General features: G+C 38.6%; 1 protein-coding gene across 2 annotated transcripts in view; it reads left to right on the top strand.

The window, feature by feature from the left end:
- Positions 1–7110: 7110 nt before the first annotated feature.
- Positions 7111–19199, top strand: part of fndc3ba (fibronectin type III domain containing 3Ba) — a 152053-nt gene continuing 139964 nt past the window's right edge. For both annotated transcript variants that reach the window (XM_055202173.2, XM_055202170.2), the window contains exon 1: positions 7111–7299. The gene's annotated coding sequence lies outside the window, so the exon portion shown is untranslated. The remainder of the gene's footprint in view (positions 7300–19199) is intronic.

The following is a 19199-nucleotide window of genomic DNA, read 5'->3' as shown; positions in this document are numbered from 1 at the left end:
TGGCCCCATAGACTGAACTTAAATTGTTGAGTTCACCACACTTGGAGTTTGTACTGTGCACATAAACAATTAATTTCATAAAGACTGAACTTAAATTGTCATTTAACTTTATATAACAATGTGTAATGAAAGATATTCAGGACTGACTCGATGTCAATCAATGAATGAACTTAATTCTCCACAGAAGCACACAAGAAACTGCACTGTTCACGTGTATCTTCATTATAGTGAAGAGAAATACAATGAGTTAAATGTGGTGCACGCATAACAAAGGAAACACTGATCACCTGAACAGTGACTTCACAAAAAAAACATCAATAATGTTACAAAAAGTGTAAAAGAAATGTTATTATCAACTGGTTTATATGTCCTATCTGTTGTTATTCTCGGACCAAAAATAATCATTCAACATTTTCAGGCACGAGGGCTTATGGGTATTCCTCACAGCATTTTGAACTGATAATCTTAAGTTAATGGCACTTGTATTTTTAAGTTTATGGTTTATATAAGTTAATAAGTTAAATTAAATTAACTAAGATAGTTAAGTTATGGATCCAAAATGCCAAATTTAAGTCATGATTGCTTGACTTTTTGAGTACAAACAGCATTAAGGCTTTCAGTGTACATGTCTAGGACTGCATCTTTGTGACAATGAAAAAAAATTGTGTCATTAGAACGTCTTTATGACAGTCCTTTTTTACTTTATATCATCATAAACAAAAATTGTCCCCCTACAGGCTATAGTTGCTGGCAAATTTTTGCTTATGGCAAAATTACATTAAAGGGACACTCCACTTTTTTTGAAAATTTGCTCATTTTCCAGCTCCTCTAGAGTTAAACATTTGAATTTCTATAGTTTTGGAATTTAATCAGCTGATCTCCGGGTCTGGTGGTACCACTTTTAGCATATCTTAGCACAATCCATTGAATTTGATTAGACCATTAGCATCGCGCTGATAAATAACCAAAGAGTTTGGATATTTTTTCTATTTAAATTCTATTATGGAGTGCCAGAAAATAGCCCCCTTTGTAACTTTCAATAGCAGGGCACTATTTTCGGGCAGTGTGCTCCTCCTGCAGCCATGTTACGGCAGCAAGCCCTTGATTATTACACTTGAATGAGATTATAGTTCCTAGCCATATCTGCGTAGAAAATCGCAACTTTTAATTTTCTGTTGGTCTTAGTACACGCCAGACCTGGAGATCGGCTAAATGGATTCCAAAACGGTAAAAATCAAATGTTTAACTCTAGGGGAGCTGGAAAATGAGCATATTTTTAAAAAGTGGAGTGTCCCTTTAAACCATAAAATGACTGGTGTGTATTTCTGGTCTGCTACACTCTAAAAATGGCTGGGTTATTTTTGACCCATAATGGGTAAATATTGGACCGAACATGTGCTGGGTTAAAAATTACCCAATGCTGGGTTAAAAATTACCCAATGTTGGGTTGTTGTTATGCAACCATGGGGTATAATAACCCAGCAGTTGGGTTAAAACAACCCAGCATTGGGTCAACTTTCAACCCAGCACGTGTTCTGTCCAATGTTTACACATTGTGGGTCAAAAATGACCCAGCCATTTTTAGAGTGTACAAGCTTTTGTATCCTGTCCAGCATGAGGGCTTATATAGACTTAAAATCTGGTGATCAAATGTTTAAATCCACATCCTCATTATCAAACTATGGTAACCCAGCTCTCTTAATATTAAAGGTTCACTGTGTAGATTTTTAGCGACATCTAGTAGTGAGATGCCCTTTTTAGCCGGCAAAGATCAAACATGTTATCATTTAAAGGGTCACTATACCCATTTGCATTAAGCTTTTTATTCTTGAGTTCGCTCTTACATCTAATCTGATTGCGAAAGTAAGCATATTTTTGCGTGCTGTCCTGGGTGAGGGCTCAGGATCCGGAGTGAAGCTCGAAGTCCGAATCCGGGGTATGGCCCGAACCCGGAGAACTCCCCCATCCCAAACTGGGATAGAACAGAGTGGCGAGTTGGGGTGGTGGAGGGATATCGGAAAACAATCTCAAGACTGAGGTAGGTAGGATGTCTGTATATGTAGTGTTTGGCTGATTACCAAATGAGATGCACCTGTGCTTGATTAGTTAATTATCTGATCGTGCTCCTCCTGAACCTTGTTAATAAAACATCATATAGTTAGAACCATAGATATGTATAAAGGCTAGATGGCTCAAGGCGGAGTCAGCTGTGTCGTCACTTGGCGGCCATCTTAGGTCAGTGCTGCTTCCTGCTGCTGTGGACGGAAGGTGAGTGACATACGCCAACTAAAATGCTCGTAACTTGCTGAATTCTTGACGGATTTACAAATGGTTTGGTGTATTACAAACCTTATTAACGTGGCTATGATTTGTGCTGATGCCGATGTTTCGATGTATAATTTTTCACAAGTATGCAGTTAAATAGCCGCATCCCTGACTTTATGACACACCAAGCCGTTTGAAAATCGGTTGAAAATTGAGCAAAATATAGTTATTTCAGCACTACATGCATAGACTTTAATGTTATAACTGGACGAGCGGTCCTGTCCTAAGATGGCCGCCATGTGACGTCGTCGGGTCCCATTGGCTCTCAGCGCCGGTAAGCCATCTAGCCTTTATACATATCTATGGTTAGAACCCCAGTCATGTTTTTGAATGGTCATGCAACATTTCTTCAGTTTCCCCTGAGACAGGAGAAATACAGATTTCAGTGTTGCACATCCTTTTTTTCAATGATGTAAAAATCATCATTTTGCATCATTGAAAGCAGAAAGTCCAATATCTTTGTTGAGGGGGTGAGACTACAAACACCCCTTTTCTTGGTCAAATAGGCACCAAATTCAAAATGTATTTTACATTTCGACTACAAATATGACGCACTTTCAATAAAGATGAATGTTTCTATGGGTGAAATGGTCCTTTAAGACAATGTAGGGACAAAATGTGCTTTGTTGAGCAGTTTGTTCGTTTAGGGCTACTGTAGAAACATGACGTCAGGATATGCTGACTTCAATGTAAAGGGACTACTTTTAAGGTAATAAAAACAATACAGTTCATTTTGTAATGTCTTTATACACCACTGATAATATGGTTATGTATACTGCATTTCTGTCAAGAGATTATTGTAAAAGTTCCACATTGCACCTTTAAACATGAACACTTGAACACACATCCCGTGCTCTTTGGGCTGCCTAATGCAGTTTGCAGTGGCTGTGTTGTCCGTCCTACTGGGACCTATATTTCATTTACCGGAGCAGTGGGCACTGAGTTCTTGGCATATGCTGTAAAATTCCCTTATGCTGACTTTTCCTGAACTGTGGCTTGAATGCACACATCGAGTGGTACTATTACCACCACACAGCACAGCCATTATCACCAGTGTGTTAATGCTCACCCTGTCTGTTATTGCATTCGTCTGTCTATGAAAATTGTTGCAATTTGAACATGTTGTTCACATACTGAATGTATCTGATTCCCTTCCTAACACACAAACTGATCTGCGAAAAGAGTCTGACAAAATTAAACAAAATCTTTAGCCTATTAAAAAAGCTTTTTTAACTTTACCTGCTACAACCACAGAGATCAAGACATTGATATGGATCTGCAAAACTCATTCCTTGCTTTAAGACATTACATTTTTTAAAGTGGAAATTGTGAAATCAGAACGAATTTCCATTCTACATGAATTTTTCCCCTCAAACAATGTTTGACAATAAAAATAAAATGATCACTCTTTATGAGGGTATAAAGAAGAGTGATGTGTATCTAATGTGTCTTACTGAACATAGGGCCTCTGGCACATTCCTATAATCTGATGCTGTGAAGTCTTAAAGAAAATATGAAGCACTTCGGAATGATTTCTGGATTCCGGGCAGGAACTCAAGGCATTAAGTGATCTCCAACAAATCCAGGCCAGCCTCTGTTTTTCACTGTGTGCAATTCATTTTTCCACTGGTTTGGTCTCTACGGAAGATTCTCTACTAAAGAATGTCCTCGGTTTACGTCCCATCTGCAAAATGCTGATCCCAGGTGTCTATATAAAAATATTTTCATTTTGCACTTCCTGTTAATGACAAACTGCAATGGGAAACACATTATCTGATTAAAACAGTCAGACGCATGGATATTTGTCTGTGTCTGGATTATCTTTACTTTCCATCCACCTCTTTGGCAGCCATGAAAAGATGGTGTTACCCTGATGTAAAAGCTGAGTAAAAACACATGCTAGCTTTTGACGAGAATGTGTCAGAACAAAAAAAAAAACAGCCAGACATAAAAACAGCAAAAGCTTTACGTTTCATCCAATAGGATTTTACAAAGTGTCAGCTACAGTGTGGAAAACTTTTTATCACAGGACTCTCTTGTACATGTTTATGTATCTACTTTAAAACGCATAGAGGGTCAGGATGCCTTTCTGTAATCATAAACCTCTAAAAAGTCACGTGACATGTTTATGCCTGTCAGGGACTTAAAAAATAGTGCACATCTGCTCTGCACACTGTTTCATTTTACTTTAATGTTTTTAAGACCTGATGAAGCCTTTGAAGTCATAAAATTGCTTAAAGAAATAGTTCACCCAAAAATAAATTCTGTCATCATTTACTTCCCTTAACCAGTATGAGTTTCTTAGATGAACACAAATATGAAGATATTTTGAAAAATTATGGTCACAACCAGTGGATGGCCCCCATGACTATCATAGTAGGAAAAATAAATAATGTAAAAGTCAATGGGTGTGCTCACCATCATTTATCAAAATATATTCTTATGTGTTTAACAGAATAAAAAAAAACTCATACAGGTTAAACCTGTATGAATTTCTTCTTTCTAATGAACAAAAAAGAAGACATTTTGAGAAATGATGGTAAACACGCAGCAGTAAGTGGCCATTGACTTTCATAGTAGGAAAAAAATATTTTGAAAGTATTGTGATAAATGACTAAGAAAATATTTTGATAAATGATGGTAAGCACACAGTTGACGGTACCCATTAAATTCCATCATATTTTTTCATTCCTACTATTGAAGTCTATGGTCACTTACTGCTGTGTGTTTACCATCATTTATCAAAATATCTTATTTTGTGTTAATCATAAAAAATACATTCAGGTTTAAAACATCATGAAGATGAGTAAACGATGACAGAATTTTCATTTTAAAGTGAACTATCCCCTAAGTCAGTAGTCACAACTTAGCAAAACCATATTATCATTATTTCCTTTGTTAAAAATGGTATCACACATTACATACACATTGAAATAACCAAAGCCTCATTAAACAACTGAAACCAATAGATATTGTATGATCCGACAACAAACAGAAAAACATGCCCTGTTCCTGCCCTTTGTTTTACGGTCCTGCTGGTGGCAGTAGACACATTTACACTGTGTGACTTGCCTGCCTTTGCCAGCAGTGTGAAATGTAGGACAAGGGGCAGTGAGTTTATTCAGCTGTTCTACTTTGATTTTAAGATGTGAAAACAAAATATTTTCAGTTAACCACAGAATGATTCAATGAGTCACAGACATGCAATGGACCTAAAATTGTCTGAATAGTTGAGTGGCCATTTCTATTTTTGCAGCTTAATGATCCGTCTAAATTTGTCTTTTGATGTCTACTGATATTCTTGGATACAAACTTTTGCAAACTTGCAAAATTAAAAAATACACAACAACTTAAACTTAACAACTCAAAAAAAAAATTCTTTAGCATTATTAAATACATTAAACTTTATATTGTAATATCATTTTAAAAGGTCACATTATGTAGGATCACTGTCCTTAAACAACAGTTAAGTTTTAGATGCGCAGGAGTTTCAGTTGTTCTGGATGTGGTCAGTGCTGTTATATTGAACTAGCCTTGTACCTGTCAAAACCACAGGAGATGCATAAAGTCTATAATCAGGGGCTAAGAATTTATTAAAGTGGGTTTAATTTTGTGATCGTGTGTAGTACTGTTTTAGTAAATGAATGGATGAACTGCATGATAACAATCTATTTCAAAATAGATTCTGGACAAATTCAGAGTACATATGTGAAGTTTTAGCTCAAAATATCATATAGATAATTTATTATATCATGTTAAAATTGCCACTTTGTATGTGTGAGCAAAAATGTGCCTTTTTTGCTTATGTCCATTTAAATGCAAATGAGCTGATCTCTGCACTAAATAGCAGTGCTGTGGTTGGATAATGCAGATTTAGAGACGGTATAATCCCCTTCTGACATCACAAGGGGAGCCAAATTTGAATGACCTTTTTTTTCACATGCTTGCAGAAAATGGTTTGCCAAAACTATGTTGGGTTGATTTTTGTCACATTTTCTAGGTTGATAGAAGCACTGGGGACCCAATTATAGCACTTAAACATGAAAAAAATCTGATTTTCATGTTAAGTTCCCCTTTAAACTGGTGAACCTCGATCCGATCATGAGCACCATTCACTTCCATATAGTATTCTTTTTTCCTCCTATGGAAGTCAGTGGGGCTCTGATGGGTTTGGTTTCAAACATTCCTCAAAATATCTTCCTTTGCGTTCATCAGAACAAAAAAATTATACAAGTTTGTAACAACATAAGAGTGAATAAATGATGACACAATTTTTTATATCTGGGGGAACTATCCCTTTAAAGGCCCCCTGTTTTCCACAACAAAATTTGAAGGTCCACCCCACTCACAATTGCTACCCAATAAAATATTTTTATAACTAGAAATATGTATATTTGTTACAAAAATAACCCAAATGGAAAACATAGCTCGATTATTAGCTCATTTTTAATGTTTTCATTGTAACAAGAGTGCACCTTGGAAGTTGAGAAAAACACTGCCTGTAGTGTTAAGAGAAAATCATGTTTAGTAAATATTATTTATGCTATAAATTGTAAAATGTATATTTACTTTAATAAAATCAACACTTAATTTAACCAAACATCTGTATGAATCCCGAGCAATTGTTTACTCTCAGTCACAAAATCTGACAATCCGTGCAAATACACGCACTTACAGTACAGCGCGCGCGTGTCATCTAATGATGAAATGTAGCTATAAATCTCTGTTTATGTTCATAGGACTAAGTTAGCAGCTGTTACAGTTACAGGATTGTAGCAGATTAGCTCGGTGTGCTGTGTATATGGTGTGTTACGGTAAAGGGGCAGTCTCTAGCTCTCATATGCTGTTTCACATCATTGACATGGCCGCGGGATCTCCCCCTCACTGCACACTAAAGCACGGGATTGCCAAAGTTGTGTCTGGGCTGAAACTGGAGCGCTGGACTTTCTTTCAACATCATTTTATTGCAGCGAGGTGAGCAATTTAATTATCCTTTGTTGTGGCCATCTTTAATCGCGTTTCCTGTGTGTTTTTTATCAAATGCGCATGGATGAAAATATCTCCATAACGGAAAGTTGGTGCATTTTTGTGTCTGGATGAGAGTCTAGGTTAGTTGGCCACGCAGGATGAGAGGCGAAAAACTTCATTACGTGGCAAAGCAAAAAGTGTCGCGTACATTATTCAACATTATTCGCCTGTATATGATCAAAGCTTGTCACACAACTTTATAAAAGCTAGAGCTGTTCACGAGAAAATGAACAGTTTGGCGCCTGCGTCGTTGAATTCCAGTGTTGGATAAGGAAACTTGGGAATGTTGGGAAACGAATACGCAGCGTTTTATAAAAGGTGTCTTAGTTTATGTTCAAACTGATGCGTTGTTATTGTACAGCAGTCATGTATATAGGAGTTGGACGAAAAGATCAAGCAAAATCGCAGTGGTGCCGAACTTCACCCTCCCAGGCGTCCCCTCACACAGCGAACGCAGAGATGAAAACAGGCACTTATTTCTATTGACAGAAGCCAATGCTGTCTTTGTATCTGGAGTGCCCCCGTGCAATCTGCAGCACAAAAACAAAGACGATGTGTCCACACCGACGTGAAGGTGCTCAACTCCATCACGCCCCAGCACTCCAGACAGCCTATTCTTCCTCAGCCCTCTGCTTATGGAGGTAAAGATTGCTCTGTCGTCCTCATGTCATTATTATTGTGCAGTAAATACGTCAGTTTGCATGTCATTTCATAAACGTTTATAATTTTGTTTTAAACCAAAAGCGTGCGTCGTGCGTAATTTCCCAAACGTCACCAGTTGCACGTCTGCGCTAGGAATTAACTTTCAAGACTTTTAAAAATCTTATGGATGTTGCTGCTTACTGAAGTAAAGCTTGAAAATAGTCAGTACCCAAGGGTCTGTTCCTGCCAGGATCTAGGGGGCTTATAGGAGAGAAAGAAGCACATTATCTGTGAGAGAAGAAATCCGATCTGCTGTAAATGACGTCAAGTTTGCATTCTCCAACTGAGTGAGGGGTTTCAACTTTTTTCATGTGAAGTTATCGCACTTTTTCATGCTGAGAACTTTTTATTACTTGCAGAGTCTTGCAGATGTTTTCTTTAAAGACGTTCTTCAACTCTAGATCAGCTGACTGCCACCACAAACTTCAAAACTATACCCACATGCGCACACATTTCTTATTAGAAAAACGTGCAATTGACATTTTATATAATCACAAACAGATTCAACTAGAAGAAAATGAATTGCACTGTAGCGTGAACAATTCCTTCAATGCCCTATTTCTTTCTGCATTGAAAAATCTCACAGTGCACTTCAAAGGGAACAGACTGATATGATCTAGCCGGTGCCCGGCATAGATATGAGACACTTTCATAAAATTTCTAATGGATTATCAGTCTAGCTGCTGCGCTTAGGGAATCCTCCTGGAGTTAAACTTCCTGATTGGGCATAGCTGATGGAATGTGGTCTTCCTTTGAGGTCAGAAGGTTTTCTTACCTGGTGAGCTGGAGATCTGTTCCCCAGGGGTTACTCAAAAGTACACATGCACTCAATTTCCTCCCCCTTCGGTCATCCACATCATCCCGGGAGCAGCTCAGCGCTTTGATGTCTGCCGATGTTATGCAGCGCAGTGTGATAAAATCTGTTGTGATTGTTCCTAATTGCAGTCCACCTTCTTGAGGATGTTTCCTGATTTTCTCTGACCTGTTCCACGCTCTGACAACTTTAAATGTTTGGTGTCACTCTTTGACTGTGTATTTATTTATCATAAATCCGACATGCACGGTTTCAAACTTAAGCTGAACAATGCTCGTGCTGAGATTCAATGCTGTTTTTTTTTTTAAATTCTTGCAACACATTTAAAAGAAATGACGTTCTTTGAGGCAACATCGACAGTCACATGACATTTGGTTTGCACTTCTTATCTGTTTACTCTGAAGTCCGCTGTTCTGCCTTGACCTCATTAGATAGAACGCAGGAAAGTCAGCGACTGTTAAGCAGGACTGAACAAGTTTGTATCTGTGCGTTAACCATTAAGGCTTGGGAAGAAGTATGCATGCAGTGATGATGTGGCCGTCAGCTGGTCCATGAATCAGGCTTCTGCTGCTCATCTTGAATCAGCAACCACAGCTACATTGAGTGCTTTTGAAATGAGCCAAAGCAACATTCTCCCATAAAAGTATTGAAGCCCTGCTGTTTGCTTGATCTTGCACGCTTGCGTCTTCCTCATTGGTTGCATGTTTGCTTGGCGCATTGCTGCTATGTTTGCACGTCAGGCTTCCTTGTCATCTTGGTGATTTACTCTATTGTTGACAGATGATTTAGATGAAGATAAAAGAAGCCTTTTAACTCCCTTTCCCATTGCTTTCCTCCACCCAGCTCCATGCACGCCTCCTTGTTAGTAATACATGCGAGGAGTTGTAAAGCTTTGCAGGATGCCAAAACACGCATTCTTTACTTTCAATTATTACTATGTTGCGGCCCGCCCACACTTCCTGTTTTAGAAGTTAATTCATCAGCACAGGAAAGAAACAGTACTGGTCAGGTGTTTTTTTTGGGGGGGCGTCTTTATGTTTCGCATCTTTCTCCCAGGGGATGTGCTGTCAGCCGGCGAGATGCTGCTACTCCCGTCGTCTCGCTGTGATTCCTGACATGCGTCCACACTTGCCAATGCATTATTCAAACAGCAAGGGTTGCACATTAGCTAAAGGCAGAGCGGAAAATCGCTCCGTGTTTTGTCAGGTGGCCGCCGGTATATGTTCGTGCTTGCATTAGCATTCATAGTGTTAGCTGCGCGATGGAAACTTCTGATGCGACAGCGGTTCATTAATGACGCTATTATTTGACTTGAGCTGAGGACAGTTTTAGCCTCTGGTGGCGGGCATGCATGTGCACTGAGGGGGTGAGGAGCTTGGCAGCGGAGGCCGCATTTCTATCTCTGTGTTTATTGCCTCCCCTAACTTGCTTACTTTGTTTAAGCTGTTTTAATTCCCGCAATGAAGAAGGAGTGTATAGGCACGGCTTGATCCTTTCTCAATCTACACTGTGCAAACAAATGTCAGCAGTGCCAATCTGCATATGCATATATTTGTAGCTTTGCTTGTTGTCCCAGACTTCCTGTTTTCCTATGCAAAGCCCCCAGCCAGCAGGACCTTAGGCCAACGTCTCCTACAGTCCCACCGTCTCACCAGGTTTTGTTAACCCATCCCCCCTCGCAAACACTCCCCTTGTAGTGTGTGAAATTTGAAGGCCTGATGGAAGATGAGGAATTTCACCCTTTGACCTGTGGGAGTGAGGAGGGGTGGCATGGGCCTGTATACATACAGCCCTGGTGAATTTTTCTAGCTAATTCATATTATTCTTTTGGATTAGTATCGCTGATCTCTCTTTGTTCAGTAGACTTGTTTTGGATGTGTTGAGTCACCGAAATGAAGTAAACAGAGGGGTCGTGGGAATGGCGGTCATGGCTGTGAGGGCAGTGGCAGTCCAGGTGGCACTTGAGGAATGTGTCAATGTTGAATTTGCACTTTCTAAAGAATTCCTGAGACAACATGGGGTGGAATCGGAGGTTGCGTTAGACTTTTTCATTGTCTGACATTTTGACGGACAGGGTCGTAAAAATTCCGTCTTAATCATTTCTCCGTCATTTTATATTTTAATGATAATAATTTTGTTTTCCTTCACATTTTCATTGTTCACATTAATCATAAACTTAAAAGACGAGCATATAAGTTATAAGTTTTTTTGTGTGAAGAGAACAGATCTGACCTGTTCTTCACGTGAAGCAGATGAGTGAATGTTTGTTTTTTTCCGCAATGAAAGCGGAGGCGGTAAAAGTGCAACCTTTGTTGAACAGGCAAATATGACCAAATACAACTGCAATTAAAATTGGAACAAAAGTAAAATATGAATTAAGCTAAAAATTAAATGTCTTTCTGTATGATGCTGTACTGTATCTGAAATTTTACAGTGTTCGTATGTGTGTAAAAAAACGCATCAAGGTTTATGGAGACTCTATTGTCATAAGATTTTGTGTCTTTACTTTGGACAGACGACTTCTTGATGCAGTTTTAATTTTGTTTTGGAGACTCTATTCGCGCTCTTCTATCACAGTGAGTGCAGTGTGTTAAACTTCAGCAGCACTGCGCAGATCTACCAGCGTATGACATCACAGTATTGCCAGAGAGTTTTAAACCTGTGCTTACTAATCGCTTCCTAGCTGAAATTTACGAAGCATTAAGTCAAATGCACACTTGCCAAAAACGTAACAACACTGGGAATTACGTTTACAAAATACAATAAATTACCCTCAGTGTAATCTGTCAAAATGACGGATGGCTTTCAGATTTTTCCGTCAATGCTCAAAAAAATCTGTCAAAGATGGAAAATGTTCAGTTAACGCGACCTCTGGGTGGAATAACTGCTTCTCTGCACATCATTTAATAGAAATTAATTTTATTACAATCCCCATTGCATTTTACTTGGAAAATGTGTTATACAGCCTCGCTTGTTTTATTAAATTTGTTTATAGATAATTGTTTAGCACTTTATAGATAGGCACTCACTATCATTCAAACAATATTTTATGTAACCAGTGGCGGCCGGTGACTTCTCTTCTGAGGGGCGCACCATGAGAAGCTCCTAACAACATGTATGTAACCTGTCATATTTCAAAATATGTGTTAGGCGCGTCATGTATACTTATGTGCATCACGTGTGATGTCAAAATACGAGCCTGCTGCTGCACACATGTCTAAAGGGTTTATGATAAAAGAGACGCTGACGTTTGCCAGATACTCACTTAATCAGAGTTTAGTGTTAAGTTAGTGTCTTGCGAGCATTTTGTGAACACGAGTGGCTCCTTTTGACGCGTGTGCATCAGGCTCGTATTTTAACAAGAGGCATGATGCACATGGTTCGCATGACACTCCGAACACATATTTTGAATTTGCGCCCCTCGGAAGAGAAGTCACAGGCCGCCACTGTACCTAACTATAATGACTACTGTATACATGTATTGTGATAAATGATGATGAAGATATTTTAATTAAATATGGTAAGGACAGAGTTCACGGTTCCCATTGAATTCCATAGGATTAGTTTTTCCTACTATGGAAGTCAATGGTTTCCACCAGCTGTGTGATCATCATTTATCAAAATGTCGTCTTTTGTGTTGTTCATCCGAAAAATAAATGTATACAGGTCTAGAACAACATAAGGGTGAGTAAGTTAATACAGAATTTTCATTTTTGGGTGAATTTCCCCTTTAACTTTTGCAGATTTGTTGTAATATGATTGGACATGTAAGAAAATAATGCACACCCAATGTGGTAATGCTGTTACACCGCGGGTGTGCATTATTTTTGAATATTTCAAACGACCTGAATCAATTATTCTGCTTATACAACGGTTACCACAAACGTTCCTCTGGTGCTTATTTTTAAGACATTTGACAAGTTAGGTGTGCAATTTACAGAAAAATAATCAACACCCATAGAACATTTCTCAACCAATCAGAATAAAGCATTCAACAGACCCGTGATATAATTACATTTTAAATGTATTAACATCCAATCAAACTGTTTGCTGCTTTGAGCGATTTCATCTGCCACTAGCCAAAGTAGCAAGTTGTCAACTTAAACAGGTTGCATTCTCCTGCTGTCATCCTAAACAACGTAAAATTTGCAGTTTTTTTATTCAATAAAAAATATTTTTTTTATTTTTGTGTACCATTTTGGTACTGACACATCACTATTTACTGTCTGATATAAATCTGGTCTTGAACCAAAATGACAAGCACTGAACAACTAAGTACGAGTTCATTTTGGCCATTGATTTAGCCTAAAATACAGTGGCATTTTTGGGGGCATAAAACATCATGTGACATTGCCAACTACTGGCCTGCAATGTATAATGCAGCCTTTTATAGTTATTTTCGTGGTTTCTGTTCGAACAGGGATCGTTTTACAACGTTGACGTCTGTATGCTAAAAATGCTAAACTTTTCTATTTTTAATACATGTTGTTTTGTCAACATACCCCTAGATGAATTAATATTAGATTACAGTTGCTTTCCCTCAGTGACTGACAGTCTATGCTCCTGTCAATAAGCCAGAGCCACTGAATACACACTGTAGGGATGCTGACCGTAGACAGTGAAGTAGTGTTGTGCAGGTGAGGTAGAGATGAGTAACAGGAACACATTTAGGGTTTGTCAAGGTGTCTGCAGACACTTAAGGGCTGCCTATTTGGCGGCTTGCTGTTCTTTCCCCGAATGACCCGATGAGAAGCGACAAATAGGGTTCTGTTTAAATTCTTTGTATGTTGCGAGAAGGAAGTGCTTGTGTTTGTTTAAACTGAGCTGCCCTCTTTGAGAGCGTTCAGCAATGTGGGACAAATGAGCAAAATTTGTCCCCTCAATTCCAACATCTCTCCACCCCATTCTCTCTGTCCTTCACTGGATTCATCCCACAAGGTTCAACTGAGGAGTCTGAATGTTAGGAATAAGATTATAGGCCTACCAAAGTGTTGACTCATTCAACATTCCAGGAACATAAAATCTACATACGATTCAGGACAAAAATGAAGGCTACCACTCTAGGGAGCGACCTTGCCTTGTGTAGGGAAACAATTGTTATCTTTAAAAAACACTGCTCTCATAGTTAACGAACAAGTTCCAGTATGCCTGTTTCCAAATTTTTGCATACTAGTTTTTAATAGCAATTTGTGTGTGATTGCTTCTGTTTCCATAACTGAAGTGGCTCTGCATTAAATGTTATTATATATCAGGTGGGACTCTTGGGTAAGAGTGCCACCTGATAGATAATAATGGAAATATGGATTCCCGGAAAAGCTTGTCATTGGCAGGGAAGCGTTTTCTCTTAATTGACGAGTTATCTCATGTCTGAGATCAATCCCGGTCTTGGTAGAAGCAGTACTCAATATTTTAGATTCATACTCTACTTTCTCTCAGTTCTTTGTTCCAACAAAAAATGGCAAAAAAAGGAAAACTGTTGAAGCCCAGCCATGGGTATGGAGTGAGTCATTTTCATGTGTTTGTGGGAGTTAGGCTGCACCCCCCCCAGCTTGGTCTAAACACAAGTTCAGCGTGCCAATAAAAAGCTCAGGAGAGCCCAAATCTGTTTACACGTTTAGTAGCGGGGTGCATATTGAAGGTATTTTAGACGTTACTGTTTTTTCCTGTTTGTGGACAGACTGAGTCACTGTCATGTCTAGACTGTCCCACTTCAGTAACCACTGTAGGAATCGTTAAACTTTAGCGTTCTTTAGATTGACACCGTGCACCATTCTTAGTTGGAGTATTATAAGAGGTTCTGCTTCAAAGCAATATTTATTTACGCTTTCTGTTATTAAGATCTTCTCCAAGTGATCATTATATCATTATGACATTCAAAGTGTCTGGGATTAAGTAGAGTGCAGGCAGACATTCAGAGATACTTTTGCTTTACTGTGGGAAAGTGTTTCTGGAGAAATAAGACAGCATTTCCCTCCTCTCTGTGTACTCCTGCTTTAACAGCTACGTGGCAGTCGCACATCGGTCAGGGACTTGGAAGGAAATTTACTGCCTCTTGGACTTCTGCCTAGTCCCCATCCAGATGGTTGGATGAGTTTACTCTCTCTTTCTCAGGCCACGTTTACATTTATGCGTTTACGTTTTAAAACGCACGTTTATGCCTTTTAATCCAGACTACTCTAGCATTTTTCAACCCTTATAAACGGAGTCTTTCTTAAATGCTGCAGACCCTCTGGAGTTGCGCTGCAGTGTAGATGAACGTAGACGGAGTCTTATGTAAACGAACAGCTGGCTTTACCATGACAGCATATCATTTTTAAAGTGAAAGTGATTTTTTTCAGTTAAATGGGGGATTGCAGTGGAGGTTTTGCTTAGAGTAGTAAACATAGTGCGACCAACTATTAAAAACTCTATATCAAATTGTTTTAAAAACATAACAGCGTGAAATTATTAAAGCAGTAATCCATTATGCAGGCTAGCCTAAAGCTATACATCACCTCTTATTTTTGATGGAAGTTTGCATTTGCTGACTTGTATTACAATATTATTTTTTAAGTTCGCTACTGTTTGGTACTGTTTAATTGAATGCTTCCATTTTAAATCATAAACATCGTTCTGTTTCGTTAATAACATCAACATTAATCATTTAAATATGTTATAGGAGCGAACTAAAACAAAAACAAGGATCCCATATTGTCTGTTATCATTATCTGCAAAATGATCCAGATTTGAATTTTTGCCAATATGGCACACCCCTAGGCTGCATACTGTACATGCACCAAAGGTAAACTTTTATTAGAGTAAAATGTATTTTTACACTTTTATGCGCATGTCCAGTGTTTGTAAATGGCCATGTTTCATGTGCTTATGGTTGTGTATATTGTGGACAAAGATATTTATTGATTTTAAAATGCAAATGCTCTAATGTAAACACCACCTCAGATTCTTACTGAACAATAGTTTGGCTGTTAACGATATGCAAAAGGTACAAACCCCAAAGTAAATGATAACGCGAGTTATCGTCTCTAACGTTAATCTATTTTCTTGGACTACACCAAACACACGGATTGTAGGCAACAGTTTACTTCCTGAGATTGGTGATGTAGACAAGACAGACATTATCATAATTTCTCCCGCTTCAGACTCACAGCCTGTACGTTAACTCCTGTTAGCATTGCATTGTGAGTGAATCTTTTAAACATGGTAAGGAGCGTCACATTTCCGGCTGATGTCAGAGGTATTCAGGCCAATCACAACGTACAGATTAGCTGGCCAATCAGGGACACGGCACTTTTCAAATCGATGAGTTTTGTATAAAATCAGTGCAATTCAGGAAAACAGGAATATCAGGAACTACAAACATGTATAAATAATGTGTTTTTTCAACCATAAACCAACACATTCTATTATACCAAATACACAAAATAAAGTTTTTTTTATCAATGAAGTTGGTGCCCTTTAAAATATGTCTATAAAGTACCTGTCTTTCAGGGGTCGATGTAATGATCTTGTTTCTCATTAGTCTTAAGATGATGGGATTGTTGAAGGTAAACTTACTTTACTCTCGCTTTGCCCTGGTGTTGTCTTTTCTTAAGTGCTTTTTGCTTTAAACTTGACAACATGCTTTTGTTGAGTAATGGGGACATAGTAAAACACTGAGCATAAAACTTTAAATATTAATAAATCAGACAAGACTTTTTTTGTGGTGGTTTGCCAGTGTGTGACAGGCCAAGGTCTATTAAAGTTAATCAAATGAATATGAGACAACCCAAGCTTTTAACGGTTGTTGATTTTGCATGAAATTACTTCAATCACTTAAACTGTTTAAGATGGCTTTGGCTTGTAGTTCATTGAGATAGGATTAGAATTGAATGCAAAGCTACTGAACTTGTATTTTTCTGTGTTGTAAATCACAAGTTCCCAGTTTTCAGTGAGTGGCAGAAATAATTATCTTTACATCCAATCTAACTGGGTTTAGCTTGTATGCAGACGCAGGGGCTTTGCAGCAACACCAGTTTGCACTCCAAGTGTTTTAAAAAAATTGGTAGAGGCTTTTATCCAGAGTGCATTACAAGGTAAACAGTTTTGTATGCGTACAAGATGTGTATGTGTGTGTTCCCTAGGTTCAAACCAATGCCATTTTTCCACTTTATTTAAATATTTTCCTTTTACTGATAGCAATCACTGACATGCAAAACAGAATACAGAATTTACAGTGACTGCCCCTAAGATGCAGCATTTTGTCATTACATTCGTCTCTTTGTGTCATGTATGGATACCGAGATGTGCACTAAAATCGCAAACAAATCTTGCCTACTTTTCATATACACTGTAAAATGCCCTCACTCTCTCACAGCTGAGTATACCCGAGCAAAAAATGGCTTCATGTGCCTATAAGAAACATTCATCCACACACCTCTGCGTCTTTGTGTGCTGTAATGTTCCCTTATTATTACCCCTGTGGTTTCAAGGAAAAAGTTTAGTTTAGTCTGCGAGGAAAGTCTGCAGTAACCAATGGAGATAATGATGCTGTATGGCTGGCAGAATGGGTGAGCAAGAACATAGTTACAATGGCCTGCTCTTTCTGCCAAAGTTGTCTTAAAGCATAGTTAGCCCGCTATTCCCAAGGCCCGTCTGATTTCCCTGTAAAAGAATGGTATTGTTCAGGGTGGCCATTGGCTCATTTTTTAATATAATGGCTATGGGCCAGAGTTTTACAGAGGATTTTTTCCACTTACCCATAAAGTCAAGTTGCCCGGCATATTCAGGCTGTAAACCATGATGTAGGTTAGTTTGGCTGAGCTATATGGTGTGGCTCTTGTGTGGACACCGAACCACTGGAGTTTAGGCTTGGCTTGCTTTCATTCCAAAAATGTGGGTCCAGTTGGTTGCATAATCTAATGTAAAAATCTATAGGATCCTTAGCTTGGCTTGAGGAAGCTTATTGTGTTATTTTGTATTGTTATAAGAGCCCAGAGACCCCAACTAGCAACCAGCAGGCTAATAAAAAGGATACATGAAGCATGGGAAGAAATAAAAGGGGTGTAAACATAATCATTGTTGTAGCAACTATAGCTTTGAATTTTTTTTAACTCAAGAAAACCGAATAAGAGGGATGTTTTTGAAATGCCGGTCTCGGCAGGAATTTATAAAAGACAGAAAGACTTTTCCTAAAAACTAAGCATTTTTACAAATGCCACTTATGTGTGCAATTTGTATTTAATGCCAGTTTAGTGCATTTCAAGATAAGCAACTGAAATGTTGAAGTTCTCAAGCTGAAATTTTAAAATAGTTTGCTAATCTAAAACCCCATTCACACAGACCTCTGGTCCCAGAAAATACCCTTAAAATTGCCAGACAAGCGTCTGTGTGAACACAAACTCATCCCGTTAATATTCTGGGATCGTTGCCGGAAAGAGGACCTAGTCAGATACACGGATAACCCTCTGTGTGAACAAGAAGCCGAAAGAATGCCGTAATGGGCGTGTCGTAGTGAGGACCTGCGTGTCATCACAACAAAAGTTATGGTTCAGCTCCTTACAACGAATGATAACATGCATATAAACATTCAACACGAGAAATGTTACAAACTAGATGATAAATGAGATGCATAAACAATGACGCACGTGCCGTAGTAAGGACGCGCGTGTCATGGCAACATGAAGTTGGTTCAACTCTTTAAAATGAGGGATTTACAACATTCACGACGAGAAATGTCAGCAAACTGGACTGAAGCAGATATCAGGTAAGATAGCTCGTCACTTACTGCGTTGAAACGGAGTCCATTCAGCAGCATAAAAGAATATCGCGTCACGTGCTCATTTGAGCTATAATAAACGAAAATACCCGCGTCAGCCCAACAAGATATATCGTTCAGCTCCTCAAAATGTGGGTTTTAAATGCGTATAAACAATCACGATGAGAAATGTCTCAAAACTGTATTAAAGTAGAGATCAGGGAGCTTGTCAAATATCCACTCTGAAGCTGAGATCATTCACCAGCATTAGAACGACGCGTCACGTGCTCCTTTATAGTCTTATCATAAACAAAAATGCACGCAAGTGGTTTTTGGAGAGAGGAATAATAAATAATTTGCAAACTTCAGACGCTGCGTAGAAGAGAGGGCAGGACTTTAAACAGGTCACGTGTCTTTCCGGGACCAATCGATGCCGGGTAAACATGTCAGTGTGAATGAACAAAAAATCGAACCATTCCGGAAAAATCCAGGATGCCTTTCCCGTGTATTTTACGGAATGTCTGTGTGAAAAGGACTTTATATATGCGGTAGTCAAAGTTCTCATCTCTGAAGAAATTCCCTGAACAAAGGACTTTT

Source organism: Misgurnus anguillicaudatus, chromosome 2, assembly GCF_027580225.2.
Source record: "Misgurnus anguillicaudatus chromosome 2, ASM2758022v2, whole genome shotgun sequence".
Taxonomy (NCBI): Eukaryota; Metazoa; Chordata; class Actinopteri; order Cypriniformes; family Cobitidae; genus Misgurnus; species Misgurnus anguillicaudatus.
Note: the sequence above shows the minus strand (reverse complement) of the source record. Positions and strands in the feature narration are given on the sequence as shown.